The sequence below is a fragment of the Orycteropus afer genome, unplaced genomic scaffold, assembly GCF_000298275.1.
Source record: "Orycteropus afer afer isolate SDZICR_OR568_19922 unplaced genomic scaffold, OryAfe1.0 scaffold00227, whole genome shotgun sequence".
NCBI classification, from domain to species: domain Eukaryota; kingdom Metazoa; phylum Chordata; class Mammalia; order Tubulidentata; family Orycteropodidae; genus Orycteropus; species Orycteropus afer.
Window position 1 is genome coordinate 2968088 of NW_006921814.1, and position 22319 is coordinate 2990406.

The following is a 22319-nucleotide window of genomic DNA, read 5'->3' on the forward strand; positions in this document are numbered from 1 at the left end:
GGAGCAAGCACTAGCTTGACACTTGCTAAACTTTAAAGAGACTATTCCTAAAACCTCAGTGGAAGTCATTTGTTTTGCATATGTGAGAATTTCTCAAGATGTATCTTCCTCTCTCCCTCCAAATTAAACCCTTGAAAGTTTCTTTGGCTGATCAAGAATTAGTAGAGTTGAAAAAGTTTGTTATTTGTTGTTGTTGTTATGTGCCATCGAGTCGGCCCTGACTCATAGCGACCCCTCCTTGGGTTTCCGAGGCAGTATCACTACGGAAGTAGGATTGCCCAACCTTCCTTCCGAGGAGTGGCTGGTGGGTTTGAACCTCCAGCCATCTGGTTAGCAGGCAAGTGTCTTAGCCACTATGCTACCAGAGCTCTCCTTGAAAAAGTTAAAAAAAAAAAAGCCTGCTTGGGAAATCAAATATTCTTCTCCTTACATCCATCCTCACCCTTTGAGAGTAAACAGAAAGCTCTAATCAAATACATGACAAAGAGTATGTTAAGGTTATGTGTGAAGGAGTATAATGGCTGTATACAATATACACAGCATGCACCTGGGTTTATCATAGAGAAAATATTATTCAACAGATAAGAAGCTAAAATGCTACAATGAAGAGAGGAGATGTGTGTTCTGTGAGATCCAGGGATGAGAGGTTAGGAGTTAAAACAGATTTTCCTGTCCCAAAGCCTTTCTCAAATTCTTGCTAATGTTTATTTCTAAACGTTTATTCAGGAAGAAACCCTCACAGGGTCGCTATGAGTCAGAGATGACTTGACGGCACCTAACAGCAACAACATTCAGGAAGTGTGAAGACTGTCTCTTATTTGTGTTTGAGGGTGTAAGGATACAAATTAATTAATAAAACATGGAATATTACTATTCAGACTCATTTATACACAAAGCCTCTATTTTTTCTAATTGATTCCAAAAAATAGCCTTTCTTTCTAGTTTTTACTTTCACCATTAGTTTTTTAATGAATTTATATTTATAAAATTGTAGTAGTCCCTGGATTGTACAGTTAAGTGTTTAACAACTAACCAGAGGTTGGCAGTTTGAACTTGTCCAGAAGCACCTCAGAAAACACAGCTGGCAATCTGCTTCCAAAAGTTCACTGCCTTGGAAAGGCTTGGAAAGTAAAATTGGTGTACAATTTTACTATGCGCACATGGCTCTCTAAGAAACAGAATCCATCAGTGGGCAACTAAAGTACAACAACCCAAAACCTCTTGCTATTAAGTCAATTCCAACTCTTAGTGATCCTACAGGACAGAATAGAACAGCTCCATGAGGTTTCCAAGGTTGTAAATCTTGACAGAAGCAGACTGTTACATCTTTTTCCCATGGAGTGGCTAAAAAAAAACACACACTTCATTGCTGCCCAGTCAACTGAAACTCATAGCGACCCCTCCTTGGGTTCTCTAGGTGGTATCCTTATGGAAGTAGATTCCCCAGTCTTCCTTCTGAGGAGTGGCTGGTGGGTTTGAACAGCCAGCTCAAACTGCCAACATTTTGTTCAGCAGCAGAGCGCTTAACCACTGCACCACCAGGGTCCTTAACAACAACCACGTACTTATTTCCATCGAGTCTATTCCAACTCATAGAGAACCCCCACTGGGTTTCTAAGGCAGTAAATCTTTTTTTTTTTTTTTCACTCATCATGAGTATTTAATTACATGAAGGCACAATGAGTTTATCTCTGCCTCCTCACCACCCACCACCCAGCCCAATTCCTAGAATGTAATAGTTACCTGAGAAAGGCTTAGTTAATGATGAAACGAGTTAGCAGAATTATATCAAAAGTTATGTATGCTACACATTATATATGATAAAGTCAGACAGCACAAAACTTCTGAAGATGATGGAAGGTTGGGCAATCTACTTCCGTAGTGATACAACCTCAGAAACCCAAGGAGGGGTCGCTATGAGTCAGATTCGATTCCACGGCAGTGGTTGGGTTGCGTTTTAAACAAAGAAAACTCCCCGAGTGGACCACATACGGAGGCACTGTGAGTCAGCAGAGGAGGGACTTGCCACTGAGGTCCCCAGCGGCTGGCCAGCCTGATCTCCTATGACCACATCTTCAGCTCCTGGCCTCTTGCAAGTTCTGGAGGCCTTGGAGCAGGACAGTGACCGTGTGGTTTTCAGGAGGCATGGGGAGATACTCAGAAATCAGACCTCCAAGGGGATGAACAGCACTGGGAGTTTCCAGGCAACCAAACAGTGTTGTCAGAGTGGAACTGTGCTCCGTGGGGATTTCACAAGGCAGTAAATCTTTACAGAAGTAGATTGGCCCATCTTCCTTCCATGGAGTAGCTGGTGGGTTTGAACCATGAACTTTCTGATTAGCAGTCAAATGCCTTAGGCGTTTCACCACCAGAGCGCCTTAACAACAACCATAGCAGTTATAAGTTCCATGAAATTTCCATTGTCAGCCCTTGGTTATTTATTTCTTTCTTGAAAGTGCAGCGTCAAATCTTCCATTGTTTGTATCTAGTTTCTTTCAAGGAGTCACAGGATTGAGGCTGGCGCTCAGTTGCTAACTGAGGTTGGCAGTTGGAATACACCCAGGCTCACCTTGTAAGAAAGGTCTAGGAATCTATCTCTGAAAAATCGGCCACTGGAAACCCTATGGAGCACAGTTCCACTCTGACACACATGAGGTTGCTATGGGTCAGAAGTGACTCCACGGCATTTGTTTTGATATTTTTATTTCATTTCTTTTATTTTGCCATTCCAGTTGCAAAGATAAAGCAAAAAAAAAAAAATTTGGCTGTAATTACATTTTATTTTTCATTTTAACCATCTTAGTAATTTTGCCTCTTCCATTGACATTAATTCCAACGTATCTCCATTCTTGCTTTTTATCTTCATTTCTTTAAACTGTTTTTAGGCTTCAAAAAGGGTCACTTCATTATTATCTGTTTCATTCAACATCAACTTTTTTCCTTTTTTCATAGTGAAGCACCCTTCTAAATAATAGTCCGCTGTCTCTACAAAGCCTCTTGAAACATCCTTTGCTCTGTGGGATATTCCCAGGACAGTTTTACTGCAAGAAACTCATGTGTGTGCATATCAGATCATGCTTGATGCTTCAAGATTGTTATGCCCTTAAGGCAGGAATTTTCATCTCTTTTCTTGCACAATACTTGACCTAATAGAGCCAAGTAAACAGCACTCTCAGTGAATAATAAATGCTATAATATAATTTAGGTAATGAGTATACTTTTAAGACCACTTAAATAATCTGTTTTTGTCTGTTGGTATTTAAATTGTTCACATCTACACAGTTTGCCATTTCAATCTCGCCTATTTATTCTTTGACCAAGCATCCTAATTTATAAAGTCGGATAAGACCTTAAAACAAATATATCACATACACACACGTTTATACACATACATCAAGACTGTATTACACAACAACACATTCTTTCTTTTTTATTCCTTTCAATTCAATTTGAAAAAGCCCCTCTAAAATGCTTGAAAACAATTACTCATCTACCATCGCTAACATAACAAATGCAAGTGGCTAATTCCCCTTGCATTCACCTCTAATGCTTTAGTAAAAAGTGTGAATGTAAAGACATGGTTTACGACTCTTCTTGCATATCTTGTTTGTACGTATAGCTAAAGCCAATGACAGCATTGCTCACTGAACTCTTGGATATAAGGCTCTATTTTTATGACTTCAGAATGCAACAAAAAGAGTTATAATAGTACAAATTGTAACAATTAAAACAGAAATAAATACAGAGTATATCATATCCCTAAGGGAAAAATAATGCCACAATTATTGCTGTTGTTGTTGTTATGTGCCGGCCAGTCATCTCTGACTCATAGCGACCCGCTGCTAGATGAGTAAAATTGAGGAGCTCTGGTGGTGCAGTGGTTAAAGCGTTCAGCTGCTAACAAAAAGTTTGGCAGTTCAAACCTACCTGCTGTTCTGCAAGACAAACATAAAGTAGTCTGCTTTTGTAAAATTTTATAGCTTCAGAAACCAGATGGAGCAGTTCTACTCTGCCCCTTAGGGTCTCTATGGGTTGGAATAAACTAAATGGGATTTTTTTTTAGTGAAATTTACTAAAATAATCATAACTTTTATAGAGGAGTTTTGATATTTACAGATAAATTAAGTGGTTCAAATTTTACCCTTCATCTTTTTAATGAAGATTAATCTTCAAGGATTATTCCTAACTATGTTCCCTCCTAACACTCTAAAATCCATCATCTCTGTAATTCCATAACCATAAACATAGAGATACTGGATATCCTTGACACTGAGTACAATATCTGACATGGTAAAGCTCAGTACAAGTTTGATGAATTAATCAATTTTGCGATAAGTTTGGTTCTAGCTTTCTAAAAGTGAACAAGATCTCTCCTTGAAACCTGACCTTCTCAAAAACCTGGTCACAGCACACGACACAATGAAACACTCAATGGAAAAAAGAAAGAAAGAAAAGAAAAGAAAATGTGATAATCTTTGATTCCTGACTTTTCCTTATCCTAAATATCAAATGTGTCAGTCAATTCCAATGACTACACCTCCAAAAATTATTTCAAATCTGTCCATTGGGCTCCATCTCCACTACCACCCTATGATCTAGACCACCATTATCTTTGCCTAGACAATTCTAATACCTTTCTGACTGGTCTCATTCCTTCCATTTTTAACCATAGACACAAACCCTCAGGCACAAACTCACACATATTTCACTCTCCATAAAGCAGCCAAAGAGTCTTTTATACTTTTAAATCAGATAATGATTCTTTATACTTAAAACTTTATTGTCTCCCCAGCTCCCATTATATTTATTTCAAAATCTGGACGCCTTACCTTCAACGAAAAGGCTCTGAATCATCTGGTGTCTGTTCACTTCTCTAATCTCATACCAATTTCTCCAAACTCTGCTACACACACACGCACACACACATACACACACAAATGCACTGATGCACTTATGCAAGCAACCATACTAGACTCCTTTCAGTTCTGGAAAAAACTCAGCTCCTTGAAGACTTGAGACTTGCTACTTGTTGATCTTTCTGCCTAGAAAACTACCCTGTGCTCTTTGCATAGCTGACCACTTCTCATCTCTTTAGTCTCAGCTTAAAACCTACCTCCTCCAATAAGCTTTCTCTAATCACCCAGTGAACTAGTTCCCCTCCTGTTATTCTCTATCACTCAACTCTGTCTTCTGTTTGTCTGCTACTTCTCTAAAATTCTTCAGCTCTCTATTGTCTATCACCCTTCCAGGAGACCATAAGTTTCATGAGGTCAAGAGCGTGGTTTTCTTTGCCACAGTATACCCAGTCCTTTGATAATTCTTAGTTCGGATTCAGGAGCCCAGGTTGTGCTAATGATTAAGTGGTAGGCTGCAAATCAGAAAGTTGGTGGTTCAAACCCCCCAATGGCTCCACAGGAGGAAAAAAACTGGCCATCTGCTCCCTCCTGGCTTAGCAAACCCTGAGAGGCAGTTCTACTTTGTCATATAGGGTCACTGTGAGTCAGAATCAACACGATGGCATACAATAGTACCAATTCAGACTCAGTAAACATTTGCTGAATCAAGGAATCAAGCTGTGTAACAACCACAATAAAATTGCTACAAACAGTATTATGGAAAGTGCTTTTTAATTGCATTTAATGCCTTAAATAAGATTATGTACTTTAAGAAACGGATTTTTTTCTTTGGCAAACAATACTTAAATTAGCATGAATATTTTCTTAAACACAATGACAAAATCACCAAACTTAAGTGAACCCCAAATTGCCCTTTACAAAGCAACATAATATTCAAAATTTACAGTTTTGAGCCTTAGTAGGAAATACATTTATCCAATTGTGGTCTAGCACTAAGGAAAACACAGTTTACTCATTCAAATTCTCAGGGAATGATTTAACTGAATCTGCATTGAGAAGTATTTTCACTGTGGTCAGGCCGCAGCTGGGTGGCATAGGAGATTACAAAATAGAACTATCAATTAAAACTTTTAGCAAATCAGTGGAACATCAACAACATAATAACAGCATAAGTAAACCGTTACTCCAAACTAAAACAAAAACAAAATTGGAAGTTAACTTTTGTTTTCATATCAATCTTAGGAAAAAAGCCTTAATAGTGGCTACTCTTTCATACAGGGGCTTGGAAAGGCCTTATTTTTTAATTTTTTTAACAAAAGGTTTACACAGGGAAAGAAAGTATCTTTGTTGGTTACCAGGAATGGGAGGGGAGGGGCTAAGAGGGAAGAGAGGTGGATAATTAAGAGGAGACTGGTTTGATATGGGTGAAGAGATTTTTAAAAATGGAAAAAAAAAAAAAAAAAGCTTCATCTTTTGATGGCCTTATAGCTTTGGATTGTTTTTCATAGGCAAAAATGGTTTTGTTCATATATTCTCATGATTCTTTTTATAACCAAGTAAGCTAAAAATGCAGCAATGTGACATGGTATAATCAAAGATGAAATTCATGCTCCTAACAGAATTTTGTAAAAGTCAAGCTGTCATATACAAAGGTGTTTATATATGTGACTTCATTTCAACAAAGAATACATAAACATATAAGCATATAAATAAAGATGTATAAAAACAGAATGCCCTATGCAGTAGTTACAACATATTTGAATTTAACTTACATAGATTCAACTATGCATGGTCAGCACACACAGGAGAGTGAGATGGAGGGAAATGGCTAGAGTAATTGAGAAGAGTGAGAGCGAAAGCACAACTAAATAGCTCAAGCAATTCCACCACAATACTACAGATGCTCCTACAGCAAGTGTGAGATGGAAGAAATGGATCTGCATTCCTTCCATCAGTGTCAGCTCCCCTTGGCCTCAGGTGGTGTATCTCCCACAGAATGTGATCCCAGAGTTTCAGAGTTCACATGATTTCACACCACACGTCCCTTCAACACAAATTACTCCAGTTCTTCAATCCAAGAAACAGTGATCTGTTCTATTGCTGTGTAGGGCAAATAATTGGCAGCGATAGGAAAACGCTCCAATTTATGAGAAATGTATGGGACTTTCAAGAGTAATTTTGATCACACACAACTGTCACCTTTTCTGTTGATATTAGAATCCTACTGCTTTGTACCATACAGTCCCACTGTACTCAGTATGTAACTGTAGATAGTCAATGGTTATCTGAATTCTATTCTTTCTTACTTAAAACAAAACAAAAACACTCTTGTTTTGTGGCTGTTGCTAACATGCTCCTGTGTCAGCCAATAGGACATTTTATTGAGTATATATATATATATATATATATATATATATAATGCTAGCACATAGACGCTCTATAAGTAATGGCTCATATAACAAAAAAATCACACAGGGAATGAGAAAACATGTCTGTGTATTTGTGTGTCCATGAATGTGTGTACATGTGTGTCTATGTATGCATGCATGCATGTGTGTATGTATGTGGAGTATATACATCATATATGTATATTTTTCCTAGAGAAAGAAATCCTTAAAAGCAAAATATTTGCTAACTTTCCTTTCTTATTTTCCAACATTAACTGCCATGCCACTGGAAGACAAGTAAGCATATATCTTCAGATTTGACATTCTTGATGAAGCACAGAACATACAAAGCTTTACCATTGTGTATTAAACAACCTGATCATAGTATCATTAGTCATTCTAAAACTGTGTTGTTTACTTGATTCAGAATGTAAAGCTCTCTAGTCTTCTAAAAATTTAAAGAATTTATTGATAAAATTACTTGACAATTATTTTATGGTATAAAGTGTGTGTGTGCCATCAAGTCGATTCCAACTCACAGAGAACCTCCAGGACAGAGTAGAACTGCCCACAGAGTTTCCAAGGCTGTAAATCTTTCTGGAAGCAGACTGCCTCATCTTTCTCCTGTGGAGTGGTTGGTGGGTTTGAACTGCCAACATTCTGGTTACCAGCTAAATGCTTTAAGCACTACACCATCAGAACTTTTTATGGTATAAGGCAGTCACCACCTAATTGATTGAAAATTTCCAGCCCTCTTCTTTTTTCAGCCCATCTGTAAATGTTGAAGCCTATTCCATGAAATCTTTTGTTTGAGTTGAATCCTTCAACTCCAACTAGATTTCCTGAGTGCTTCCAGGGTCAAGTCCAATGCTTCTAATGCCTGTGTACCTTCTAAGGTGGGACTCCTGCCCTTGTTGTTTCATTACCTAAAAATATAACACCAAAAAGAACAATGAAGCTGCCCTACAGTCTTTGATTGTTTAACTCCTCATCATTCAACTCTGCACTCAAATATTACAGTATCAGAGAAGTATTTTTTGACCACTTTTGCTAGTACTACTCCCTACTTCATCATACTCAACCAGGTATCCGATTTTACTTGATTCTATTCACAGCACCTAAGAATCTCTTGTTCTGTATGTTTATTTGTTTATCTCTTTTCCCCTCTGGCAGGTGAGTGCCTCAAAGTTGGTGGCACTCTAAAATAAAAACAAATGGGACAGAGAATGGACATTAAATATGTAGCCGTTGATTGAATGCAGGAACATTTCCTAAGACACAACACTATCAAGAAGCATATGTTCATTTTTGCCTTTTACTCTGCCATATCAGCTCTTTGCTTGAAAAAAATGAATCAAACTGTAACTCCTACAGGAAAACAGCAGCACTGTAGTCACAATACTGTGAAGGAACCTGTATTTAACAGTGTTCTGGTTACCTAGTGCTGCTCTGACCAGAATATACCACAAATGGGATGGCTTGAACAAACAGGAGCTTATTCTCTCACAATTTGGAGGCTTTAAGTCCAAGTCCAAAGTGCCAGGCTCTAGGGGCTGTGTGAAAGCCCCTCAACCTTGGGCTTTAGCTTTGCCTCCTGCTACTGGCCCACTGAGCTCTGGTAGCATAGTGGTAAGACACTTGCCTGCTAACCAGACAGCTGGTGGTTCAAACCCACCAGCCACTCCTCGGAAGGAAGGTTGGGCAATCCTACTTCCATAGTGATACTGCCTCGGAAACCCAAGGAGGGGTCACTATGAGTCGGGTTTGACTCGACTGCACATAACAACAACAACACAACACTGGCCCACTGAAGTTGGAGGCTTTTCTTCACTCAGCTGCTGGCTGCTGAGGCTGGCAAGCCCAAGGTTGACAAGTAAAAAGGCACAGTCCCCATGTTACCATACCACACAGCAGGCCATTAATTCAAGTCCATTGAAAGTCCCATGATTGGAAGAGCATGGCAGGCTACTGAAAAACAACTTGGCTACATACAGGGTTTAAGAATGCCATAAGCTAGAGACCATTCCCCAAGTCTTCTCCTTATATACAGAAAGCAGACCACATCCCTCAAGCAGCTACTCAGCTGCTCACAGTAGATTCTACCATGGAGTTGATTACCAGTTTCATCATGAGGAATACTACATCCAGCTGCCCAGTCACTCAACCAGGACAAGCCAAGCTGACATACAGACTTAACTACCACAAATACTGAGACAAATTCCAGGAGCCTAAATCTGTTTTCAGAAAGCAAAAGAATTTCTTAATTAAAGTAACTTGAAAAGTCTTGCACTTTCACACCTGGTGTTCCTATTTCCAGAACTTCATGGCTGACTTCATGTTTTCTAAGAAAATGTCCCTGGTGCTGTATCATGACCCATCTAGGCTAAGTTCCCCTCCAGTGCACTTCCCCATCATAGGTGGGCCACACTTATTACATTTTTGATATTCTAAACAGTAAACTCCTTGTGGGTGTGGGCTTCCTGAAACTCATCAATGTAAGTGACATAAAGTGGACACAAAATGGTTTGTTCTTAGGTGAACAAATGAATGAATATGTCCATCAGTCAGTCCTTTGGGCCTACTAGAATTGACCCCAGAAATCTTAAGGCTCCTCAGAGTACAGTAGAAAATGCCTAAAGCATTAGCAGTTAATAGAGATCAATGCAAGAACTTTGCTCCAAATTCTCTCATCTCAACCTAATCCAGAATGATGGCTGTGGAGCTAAAATGATCTTCAGAAGGACTTCTCTGGACACCAGAGTTGGTGCTGTCCTGCCCCAGACCAGATCTATCCCCTACCTCACAGATTCTGCCTCCCTTTTCCTCTTCTTTTCTCCCCATTTTAGTGCCCCATCTGGGAAAAATTATCCAAGTCCCAAGAAGTAAATTTAAGGCTTTGGCAAAAAAAAAAAAAAAAAATCTTCAGAAGCAATTGAGCATAGTAAACTACCATTTGTCTCAGTGGATGCTGCTGTTAATCACGATTTGAATTAGAAATAAAGAAACATTTCCTCTTAAAAACTGAAGAATGTAAGTACTAAGACAACAGGGGAATTGAATAGAAAGCACAACAGTCATGAATGCAGTTTAAAATAGTGACCAGAAGAGCATGCCTGAGGGAATCTTAGCAGTAATAATTTTGCAGTTGTGGAGTTATTTTCCTGAAGAAATACTAAAATATCCTTTTGTTTGATTCATTTGGAATTAAATTGTCCAAAACACCAGAGAATAGCAATAGTAGAAAATTATGCATATGCTGGGATCGATCAGGACCGTTGATCTACATTTTACATATTAAGCTTCAGTATTTCCATATTCATTTTGTAAGGAATCAAAATGACTTAATGGAACAAACCATTTTAAAAAAATAAAATATTTACTTTGGTTTTGTTGAATATTTTATGTCTCACACTTTGTAGAGAAGGAAAAAAATCTGCTCCCTCTTAAGGAGATTTTAATTCAACTGTTGTTGTTGTTGTTGTTATGTGCCGTCGAGTCGGCCCCGACTCATAGCGACCCCTCCTTGGGTTTCCGAGGCAGTATCACTACGGAAGTAGGATTGCCCAACCTTCCTTCCGAGGAGTGGCTGGTGGGTTTGAACCGCCAGCCGTCTGGTTAGCAGGCAAGTGTCTTAGCCACTATGCTACCAGAGCTCCCTTAATTCAACTAGGGAGAAATATATTTGAATATATACTTAGAAATGTTATGCATGACCATACTGCTATCTGAGGGATAAGTTATGAAGATACATGCTGGAATTTTCAATGCTGACACCTGCATAGAAACAAAAATCAAAACAAAACAAACTAAACACTTTACCATGATGGGATTTAAAGGGAATGACAGATACACATGGCATTGTATTGTTGTTCTTCAAGCTCATGGCAGACATTATTAATTAATCACAATTCTCTTTCCTGTAGAACCTAGGTATTCCCAGATGTCTTTGCAGTAGAGCACTCTAGACCGTGCCAGCCAATCAACAGATATAGAAAGGAGAGTTCTATTCTGTGAACAAATCAAGAATTGAAGCTATTTCTCAAATATAAAAATAGAAAGTTAGGTAAACCAGTAAGAAGAATGTTATTTGAAATGGTGAAAAAAGAAAATTAACTTCTTTTAATAAAAAAACTAGTAGCTTGCTGGAAATTCCAAGATGGTAACCTGTCTGATGCAAACAGTTAACAAATCAGCTGCTAAATGAAAGGTGGGGAGTTTAAGTCTACCCACGAGAGCCTCATAAGAAGGCCTGGTGATCTGTTTCTCAAAAATCAGTCACTGAAAACTACATAGAGCACAGTTCTATTCTGACACACATGTGTCACCATGAGTGAGGCCAATTGTTTTATCTTTGCACCATTATCATATGGACACAAGGAACAAAAAGAAACAGATCTGAGGCAGGCAAAAGAAAACAGAGTTTGGATGAACCTTCTTCTATATGAATAAATCCAATATTTTATAGATCCTAAAAATAGAATCAGAAACTTGATTTTATAAATTCTTAATTTTTAAGACTGTATATATATATATATATACACACATATATATATACACATATATATATATATATATATATATATATATATATCCCTCCTCTCTCACCAATAGTTCATTAGTAAAATTTTGTTCAGAAAAGCTCTAACCTAGCTCAAATAACTTAAAAAAAGAGGTTTGTTGCACCTAAATCTTAAAAGTAGTGAGATTAGAATACCCAAAGCACGGGGGAGCAATGGCAGGAATGAAGGGGAGCTTCTGCACATACTGCCGAGAGTGGAGGAAGCAGAGTTGAAGCTCATAGGATGCTGAGACAGACAGACTCAGCTGGGTCCTCCTTTCATAATAAGGAAATAACCTCTATGCTTTTTGTTTGTAGAGTTCCTCCATCCCTGTCCCCTGATGGTTATATTTTTAAGCTTGAGTAAAGCTTTTCTGAAATACACACTACTTTTAATAACAGGTGCTTTAGTGAGTCCAAGCTGGGAATATCAGCTATGTTGTTGATTGCATTATTATTTTAAGCCTCTCTATGGGGCCAGTTTTTTATTCAATCACAATTCAAAGGAAATATTTCACAAGTGGGTAACTTTGACTGAGACAGCCATTTGTCTACAATGAACTCTCAGGTTTTCTCCTTCAAATGAAAGCCCTGAGGTACTTAATGATTTCCAATGTGGACTGCTTCTTCTTTGTCAATTAATCCTGTGGGTAGCACGTCATCAGGCTCACTATATAAGCTCAGGAAAATTACCAGACTCTCTAAGTATATAAATCTTGCCCTAATCACTGAAACACAGTTGCTCTCCTGATGGCTTATTATACTGAAGTACTGGCAATACGATTTTCTCATTAGAATTCATGGAAGGGAGGGAGAAAGTGTCAAAGTGAAAAAACTTTGAAGACTATACCATTTTATTCAGCATCATTCATATTATGGATTTTGATGTGTTAAGCTCTGATCTTTGATGAAATATAATATACACTATATTTACATGTACATGACTAAGGTACAACTAACCCAAGTTATGGTATTTTCTATTACCTCATATGCATGTGAAAGATAGATAATGAAAAAGGAAGACCAAAGAAGAATTGATTACTTTGAATTGTGGTGCTGGTGAAGGATGCTGACAATACCAGGGACTGCGAGAAGAAGGAAAAGAAAAAAAATCTGTCTTGAAAGAAATACAACCATAATGCCCCTTGGAAGCAAGGATGGCCAGACTTTGTCTCACCTACTTTGGTTATGTTACCAGAAGGGAACCAGTCTCCGAAAAAGGATATCATACTTGGCAAATAGAGGGTTAGTAAGAAACGGAGTATCTTCAATGAGATGGATTTACACAGTGGCTGCAATGATAAACTCAACATAGCAAGGATTGGGAAAATTAAGCAGGACCAGGCAGTGTTTTATTCTGTTATATATGGGTTGGCTAGTAGTAGAAAAGTAAGAAACGGAGTATCTTCAATGAGATGGATTTACACAGTGGCTGCAATGATAAACTCAACATAGCAAGGATTGGGAAAATTAAGCAGGACCAGGCAGTGTTTTATTCTGTTATATATGGGTTGGCTAGTAGTAGAAATTGACTCAATGACACCTAAAAACAATGACATACATATGCATTTACATGTATACTGTATATAAATATACATATATATACCATAATACTATATATACATTGTGTGTGTATGTATTTAGGAGCTCGGGTAGCATAGTGCTTAAGGCATTTGACTGCTAACCAGAAGGCTGGAGGTTCAAACTCACCAGTCACTCCTCAGAAGGAAGATGGGGCAGTCTACTTACATAGTGATACTGCCTCGGCAACCCAAGGAGGGGTCACTATGAGTCTGGTCCAACTTGACAGCACATAACAACAGCAACAAATATATATATATGTGTTGTTGTTATGTGCCGTCAAGTCAGCCCTGACTCATAGTGACCCCTCCTTGGGTTTCCGAGGCAGTATCACTAAGGAAGTAGGATTGCCCAACCTTCCTTCCGAGGATGGCTGGTGGGTTTGAACCGCCAGCCTTCTGGTTAGCAGTCAAGTGCTTTAGCCACTATGCTACCAGAGCTCCTATGTATATATATATAAATATATCCCACCATTCATCTGTCAGTTTGTCATACTGTGGTGGCTTGCATGTTGCTGTGAGGTTGGAGGCTATGCGACCAGTGTTTCAGATACCAGAAGAGTCACCCATGGTAGACAAGTTTTCAGTGGAGCTTCCAGACTAAGACGGACTGGGAAGAAGGTTGGGTATCACTTCCGAAAAACTTAGCCAATGTAAACATGACTAGCAGTGAGACTTTGTCTATTACTGAAAAACTTTATGAATAGTTATGAAAAAATTTCAGGAGGTAGCATGTGGTGAGTAATCAATAGTACTGAAGGAATAAGTCCAAGCTGCACCGAAAGAACTGGCAAAAAACATAGCTCCAGGAATTGACAGAATACCCACTGAGATATTTCCACAAAAGGATGCAACACTGGAGGCACTTACTTGTCTAAACCAGGAAATTTAGAAGATGGCTACCTGGACAACTGACTGGAAGAAATCCACATTTGTGCCCATTCCAAAGAAAGGTGATCCAACACAATATGGAAATGATCAAACAATGTCATTAATATCACACACAAGTAAACTTTAGCTGAGGATAGTTTAAAAATGGTTGCAGCAGTGTATTGACAGAGAACTCCCAGAAATGCAAGCTGGATTCTGAGGAGGACATGGAATGAGGGGTATCTTTGCTGATGTCAGATGGATCTTGGCTGAATGAAAAGAATACTGGAAAAAAGTTTACCTCTGCTTTAATGACTGTGCAAAAGCATTTGGCTATGTAGATTATAACTAATTATGCATAATGTTGTAAAGAATGGGAATTTTAGAACACTTAATTGTACTCCTGAGGAACCTGTACATAGACCAAGAGGCTGTCATTCAAACTGAACAAGGGGATACTGCATGGTTTAAAAGCAGGAAGGGTGTATGTCAAGGTTATATTCTTTCACCATACTTACTCAATCTGTAAGCAGAGCAAATGATCCAAGAAGCTGGACTATATGAAGAAGAATGTGACATCAGGATTGGAAGAAAACTCATTAACAACTTGCAATATGGAGAAGACACAATGTTACTTGAGAAAAGTGAAGAGAATTTGACGTATTTACTGAGGAAAATTAAAGACTATAATCTGCAGTGTGAATTACACCTCAACATAAAGAAAAGGGAAATCCTCACAACTGGACTTATAAGCAACATCACCATAAATGGAGAAAACATTGATGCTGTCAGGGCTTTCATTTCACTTGGATCCATATTCAATATCCACATTACCAGAAGTCAGGAAATCAGATGTCTTATTGCACTGGGGAAATCTGTTGTAAAAGACCTCTTTAAAGTGCTGAAAAGCAAAGATGTCTCTTTGAAGACTATGGTGTGTCCAAGCCAAGCCAGATATTTTCAATTGCCTCATATGCATGTGAAAGCTCGACAATGAATAAGGACTGAAGAAGAGTTGATACTTTTGAGTTGTGGTGTTGGCAAAGAATATTCAAAGTACTGTGGACTGCCAGAAGAATTAACAGATCTGTCCTGGAAGCAGTACAGCGAGAATGGGCATTGGAAGCCAGAATGGCATTGTCAGAAGGGACCATTCCCTGAAAAGGATATCATGCTTGCTAAAGTGAAGTACAGTGCAAAAGGGGAAGGCCTTCAAAAAGATGGATTGACACAGTGGCTGCAATGATGGGCTCAGGTAGAGCAAGTGTTGTGAGGTTGGCACAGGACCAGGCATTGTTTTGTTCTGTTGTACATAGGGTTGCTATGAATCGGAGCCAACTCAATGGCACCCAACAACAATAACAAAGCACAATGTTTGATTCTGGCTTGGATCTTGAATCATGAGGAATAAAAAATAGACAGCGGACGCTATTGACAAAATTGATAAAATTTTAGTATAAACTATGGATTAGATAATATTATTATATCAATGTTAAATTTTCTGATTTTGATTATTAGATAACTATGCTTATGTCAGAGAATGCCCTTGCTCTTAGAAATACACACTCAAGTATTTATGGGTAAGAGGATATAATGTTTCCAACTAAAATAATTCTGGGGAGAAAAAACAAAACAGAAAAACAGTATATAGCTGGGATGATAAAACATGTGGAGCAGAATGAATGAATTGGATTGAAATGTGACCCCCCCAAAATATGTGTCAACTTTGCTAGGACTTGATTTCCAGTATTGGATGGTTGTTCCCCATTTTGTGATCTGATATAGTTTTCCTGTTTGTTGTAAATCTGAATCTCTATGATACTAATGGGGAGCTCTGGTGACGTAGTGCCTAAGGCATTTGACTACTAACCAAATGGCTGGTGGTTCAAATCCACCGGCCACTCCTTGGAAGGAAGACTGGGCAATCTACTTCCATATTGATATTATATTACCTTGGAAACCCAAGAAGGGGTCTCTATGAGTCAGATACAACTCAACTGCAATGAGTGAGTGAGATGATATTAATGAAGCAGGATTAGTGTCAGTTACATTGATGAGGAATGATACAATGTATATGATTAGGTTGTACCTTAAGTCAATCTCTTTTGAGATGTAAAAGAGATTCAACAAGCAAGCACAGGGAGATCTCCAAGGGACTCTGGACTCATAGGTGTTGAGTGGAGATAAGGACCTTCCCCCAAAGCTAACAGAGAAAAAGCCTTCCCCTAGAGTGCTCCTAAATTGTGAGAGAATAAATTGCTGTCTATTAAATCTACTCATTGTGGTATTTGTTATAGCAGTACTAGATAACTAAGACAGAATTTGATAGCAGGAGTGAGGTGCTTCTCTAACAGATACCTAAAATATGAAAGTGATTTTGGAATTGGGTATTGGGTAGAGACTTGAAGAGTTTTAAGGTACCTAGTAGAGCTCTGGTAGCATAGTGGCTAAGGCACTTGACTGCTAACCAGAAGGCTGGCGGTTCAAACCCACCAACCACTCCTCGGAAGGAAGGTTGGGCAATCCTACTTCCATAGTGATACTGCCTCGGAAACCCAAGGAGGGGTCGCTATGAGTTGGGGCTGACTCGATGGCACATAACAACAACAATAAGTAGCAAAAGCCTAGATTGCTTTGAAGAGACTATTGGTGGAATTATGGATGTCAAAGACAATTGTGGTGAGGGCTCAGAAAGAAATGAGAGCTATAAGAAAAAATCGTACAGATGGCATACACAAATGATGCAGAAGCAACAGCATAGAAATGGTGGCAGCAGAACCAGGATATTGGTGCACGATGGAACAGGAACTGACCCATGGATGGAGAAAGCTAAGGTATCTCTGGGCACTTGCTGACAAAGCTAGGCTTGCCAACCCACAGGGTGAAAGAGCTGAGCATCTTTGGGCCAAGGCTTATTGGCACAGTGGGGTGTCTCTGGGTACTTACTGGTAGAGCTAGCGAGCTTTGCAGCATGTGCCCAAGCAGGGCAATGTCTGGGCCAGCCCAAAAGCTTCAAGGGAACATGAGGCAGAAAGGCCAAGGAACCAGGAAGCAGAAGCTGAAGAGACAAGGAACACGGGAAGCAGAGCTGCCTTAGTCTCAAAATAGGGCCATAATTTCTGGGGTTTCCAAGTGTGGGGGACATAGTATCCTAAGTTTCAAAGAGTCAGAGCTTCACCAACTGAGTTCCAGAGTGTGGGACTGCTGTGCATGAGTTTCAGAAGGATAAGTCGAGATCTGTTGATGAAGCTGAAGGGGTTGGGCTGCCATGCCAAAGAGCCAAAAGAAAGAGGTCTGTCAGGGCTGAGGACATTGGGCTTCCACTCAGACAGACTAGGAGAATGGTGTCACTCAAAGCCAAGGGAGCAGAGTTGCCATCCCTGTGGGCCTGGAAGGTGGAGTTGAGGTCCAGGGCTGAAGGACCTCCACCCAGAATCCAGACAGCATGGGCAATAGCTAGAATCTGGATGGCAAAGTGACTGCTAGTATAGTTTCAGAGAAGAGAAAGATTATTTTCAAGCTTTGGGAGATAACATAAATTGTTCTGCTTTTTGACTTGCTTGGTGCCCATTACACCTTCATTCCCTCTGATTTCTCCAATTTGTAATGAAAATGTCTGCTTTGTATCTATTCCATCATTGTACTTTGGAACCAGATAACTTATACTCTTAGATTCACAGATGAAGATAAATTTTGGCCCACGATAGAATTTGGACTTGTGAGAAAATAAATGTCTGTTTGTGAAAGCCATCCACTTGTGATACTTCTGTTACAGCAGCACTAGAGAACTAAGACAATGAACAGCACATATGCCTTATGTAAGCAGATATAAAAGAGCTACAATTTATGTTCTACACTGGACCACCACCAATGCGTTTCAAATAATTCTATTGCAATAGATAAAATGTTGTTGCTGTGTCATCAAGTCAATTATGACTCATAGTGACCCTAACTGACAGAGTAGAAATGTACCACATAGTTTCCTAGGCTGTTAGTATAGTGTCTAAGGCACTTGACTGCTAACCAGAAGGCTGGTGGTTCAAACCCACCAGCCACTCCTTGAGCAATCTACTTCCATAGTGATATCACCTGGGAAACCCAAGGAGGGGTCACTACGAGTTGGGTCTGACTTGACAGCATATAACAACAACAACAACAATCTTTATGGGAACAGATCACCAGGTCTTCTCTACCATAAAATCACTGAGTTTAAAGTTCCATCCTTTCAGTTAGCAGCCAAATGCTTAACCACTGTACCACTAGAGCTCCTTAACAGAAAGGATACAACATTAGAAGTTAGTAAATATAGCCTCAGAATTAACTAGCAATAAACCTGACCTTGAAAAAGTCAGTTAATTTTCATGACCTTGGTTCTCTGAGCTCAAAAACCAAGAGTTTGAATAAACTATTTGACAACTATGATTTTTGTTACATCGAAAACATTGTGATCATAAGATAACAGCTTTCAACAGCCAATTTACTTTTAGAGATTACATGATTAATAAAATAACATTTTTAGTTCAGTTATGACTTGTAGAGATAAATGAAGAATACAAGTCTCATTCTATTCTCAGTGCTCTTTATTGAACTGCTATGCCAATGTAGCATCTTATATTTTTATTTTCTAAGAAAATGTTGTCATTGTTGTTATTTGCCATCGAGTCAGACCAACTCATAGTGACCCCTCCTTGGGTTTCCGAGGCAGCATCACTATGGAAGTAGATTGCCCAACCTTCCTTCACTATGCCTTAATTTAGATGTCTTTCACACTCCAATCACCACTAATTATTAGTACATCGTGGTTGCATGTTTGGTCAATTTCAGACTGCAGAAGTTGGGGAAAATCTTCAATTTCTTCATCTATGGCTTTAGTGATTGGTATATAAATTTGAATAATAGTTATATTAGTGGGTCTTCCTTGTAGGTATATGGATATTATCCTATCATTGACACTATTGTACTTAAAAATAGACCTTGAAATGATCTTTCTGATGATGAATGTGACACCACCTCTTTGCCACTGCCAGAATAATAGACCATATAATTGTCTGATTCAAAATGGCCAATACCAGTCGATTTAAGCTCCCTAATGCCTAGGATATTGATCTTTATGCATTCCATTTCATTTTTGACAACTTTCAATTTTGCTACATTCATACTTCATACATTCCATGTTATGGTTATTAATGAATTTTTACAGCTATTTCTCCTCAGTTTGAGTCATGCCACACCAGCAAATGAAGATCCTGAAAGGTACTACATCCATGTCTTTAAGGTTGACTACTTTGAAGGGGCAGCTCTTCCCCAGTCGTATTTTGATTGTCTTCCAACTGAGGAGCTCCTCTTCTGGCACTATATTAGACAATGTTTCCCTGCTATTCATAAGGTTCTCATTGGCTTTTTTTGTTTGTTTGTTTTCCTAGAAGTGGACCTGGCCATGTCCCTCTAGTCTGTCTTAGTCTGGAAGCTCCACTGAAACCTATTACCATGGGTGGCCTTGCTGACATTTGAAATATAAGTGGCATAGCTTCCATCATCACAGCATACAAACAACCACAGTACAACAAACTGACAGAGGAACTGGAAAATAGGGACTTGGTGATTTAAATGATACCAGAGATTTTACATTTTACGACAGAGTTTTGCAAGACCAATGACTTATTCACTGCTAATACTATATATATATAAATGGCAACTATAAACCTGAACTTCATTACATGGACTACACAAGAATCAAATTGAATATATTTCTGGAAAGAGATGATGGAGCTCAAAATCATCAGCCAACACAAGGTCAGGAACAAACTGTGGATAAGACCACTAATTGCTCATATGCAAGTTTAGTTTGAAGCTCAAAAAAAAATTAATACAACTCTACAATAGCCAAAATATGAACTTGAGTATTTCTCACCTGAATCTAGAGACCATCTGAAAAACAGATTTGATGTACTAAATACCAGTGATGAAAGACCAGATGAGTTGTGGGAAGACATCAAGAACATCATAAACAAAGAAAGCAAAAGTTATTAAAAAGACAGGAAAGGAAGAGACCAAAATGGAAGTTGGAAGAGACTCTGAAACTTGCTCTTGAAAGGAGAGTAGCTAAAACAAATGGAAGAAATGACCAAGTAAAAGATCTGAACAGAAGATTTCAAAGGGCAGTTCAAGAAGACAAAGTAAAGTATTATAAAGCATATCAAAGACTTGGAGATGGAAAATCAAAGGAAAACACACTCAGCATTTCTCAAGCTGAAGGAACTGAAGAAGAAATTCAATGCTTGTGTTTAATACTGAAAGATTCTAATGGCAAAATATTGAATGATGCAGGAAGCATCAAAAGAAGATGGAAGGAATACATAAAGTCACTTTCCCAAAAAGAATTGGTTGATGTTCAGCCATTTTAGGAGGAAGCATGTGATCAAGAACCAATGGTACTGAAGGAACAAGTCCAAGCTGCACTGAAGGAATTGGTGAAAAACAAGGCTCCAGGAATTGATGGAATACCCATTGAGTTGTTTCAACAAATGGATGCAGAGGTCGAGAGACTCACTTATTTATATCAAGAAATTTGGAAGACAGTTACCTGGCCAACCAACTAGAAGAGATCCATATTTGCCCCTATTCCAAAGAAAGGTCATCTCACATAATGTGGAAATTATCAATTAACATCACACACACAAGTAAAATTTTTCTAAAGATAATTTTAAAAATAGTTGCAACAGTGCATTGACAGGGAACTGCCACTAATTCAAGACAGATTCAGAAGAAGTCATAGAACAAGGTATATTATTGCTGATGTCAGATGGATCTCTGTTGAAAGCAAAGAATACCAGAAAGAAGTTTTCCTGTTATATCAACTATGCAAAGCCATTTGACTGTGTTGATCATAATAGTACTGTGAAGAATGAGAACTCTGTAATACTTAATTGCACTCATAAGGAACCTGTATATAAACCAAGAGGAAGTTGTTCAAACAGAACAAGGGGATACTACATGGTTTAAACTCAGGAATAGTGTGTCAAGGGCTGTATCTTTTCACCATACTCATTCCATATGTATGCTGACTAAATAATTAAAGATGCCTGATTATATGAGGAAGAATGTGGCATCAGGATTAGAGGAACACTCATTACCAATCTGAGATGTGCAGATGACACAACTTAGCTTGTTGAAAGTGAAGACTTGAAGCACCTATTGATGAAGATGAAAGACTACAGTCTTCACTATAGATTACACTTCAACATGAAGAAAACAAAATTCCTCTCAACTGAATCAATAAGCAGCATCCTGATAAATGAAGAAAAGATTGAAGCTGTTAAGGATTTCATTTTAGTTGGATCTACAATCAACATCCATGAAAGCTGTAGTCAAGAAATCAAATGACATATTGCATGGAACAAAATCTGTTGCAAAAGACCTCTTTAAAGTGTTAAAGAGCAAAGATGTCACTTTGAAAACTAAGGTGTGCCTGACCTAAGCTATGGTATTTTCAATAGCTTTATATGCATGTGAAAGTGGGACAATGAATAAGAAAGACCACAGAAGAATTAATGCACTTGAACTGTAATGTTGGAGAAGAGTACTGAAAATATCATGGACTGCTAGAAGAAACAAATTTGTCTTGTTCTTTTGTAGATGAAGTACAGCCAGAAAGTTCTCAAGAAGCAACAATAGCCAGACTTTGTCTCTCCTATTCTGGTCATGTCAGAAGGGACTGGACCCTGCAGGAGTATATCATGCTAAGTAAAGTAGAGGGTTAGCAAAAAGGAGGAAAATCCTCAGTAAGATGGATTGATACAGTGGCTTCCATGATGGGCTTAAGCACAGCAACAATTATGAGAAGAGTGCATGACTGGGTAGTGTTTGGTTCTATTGTACATAGGGTCACTATGAGTTGGAAGGGACTTGATGGCACCTAAAAACAACATTTCACATAGAACTGTGAGCATATTGTACATATACACATCACTTACTATTTGCTGTTGTTGTTGTTATGTGCCGTCGAGTCGGCCCCGACTCATAGCGACCCCTCCTTGGGTTTCCAAGGCAGTATCACTACGGAAGTAGG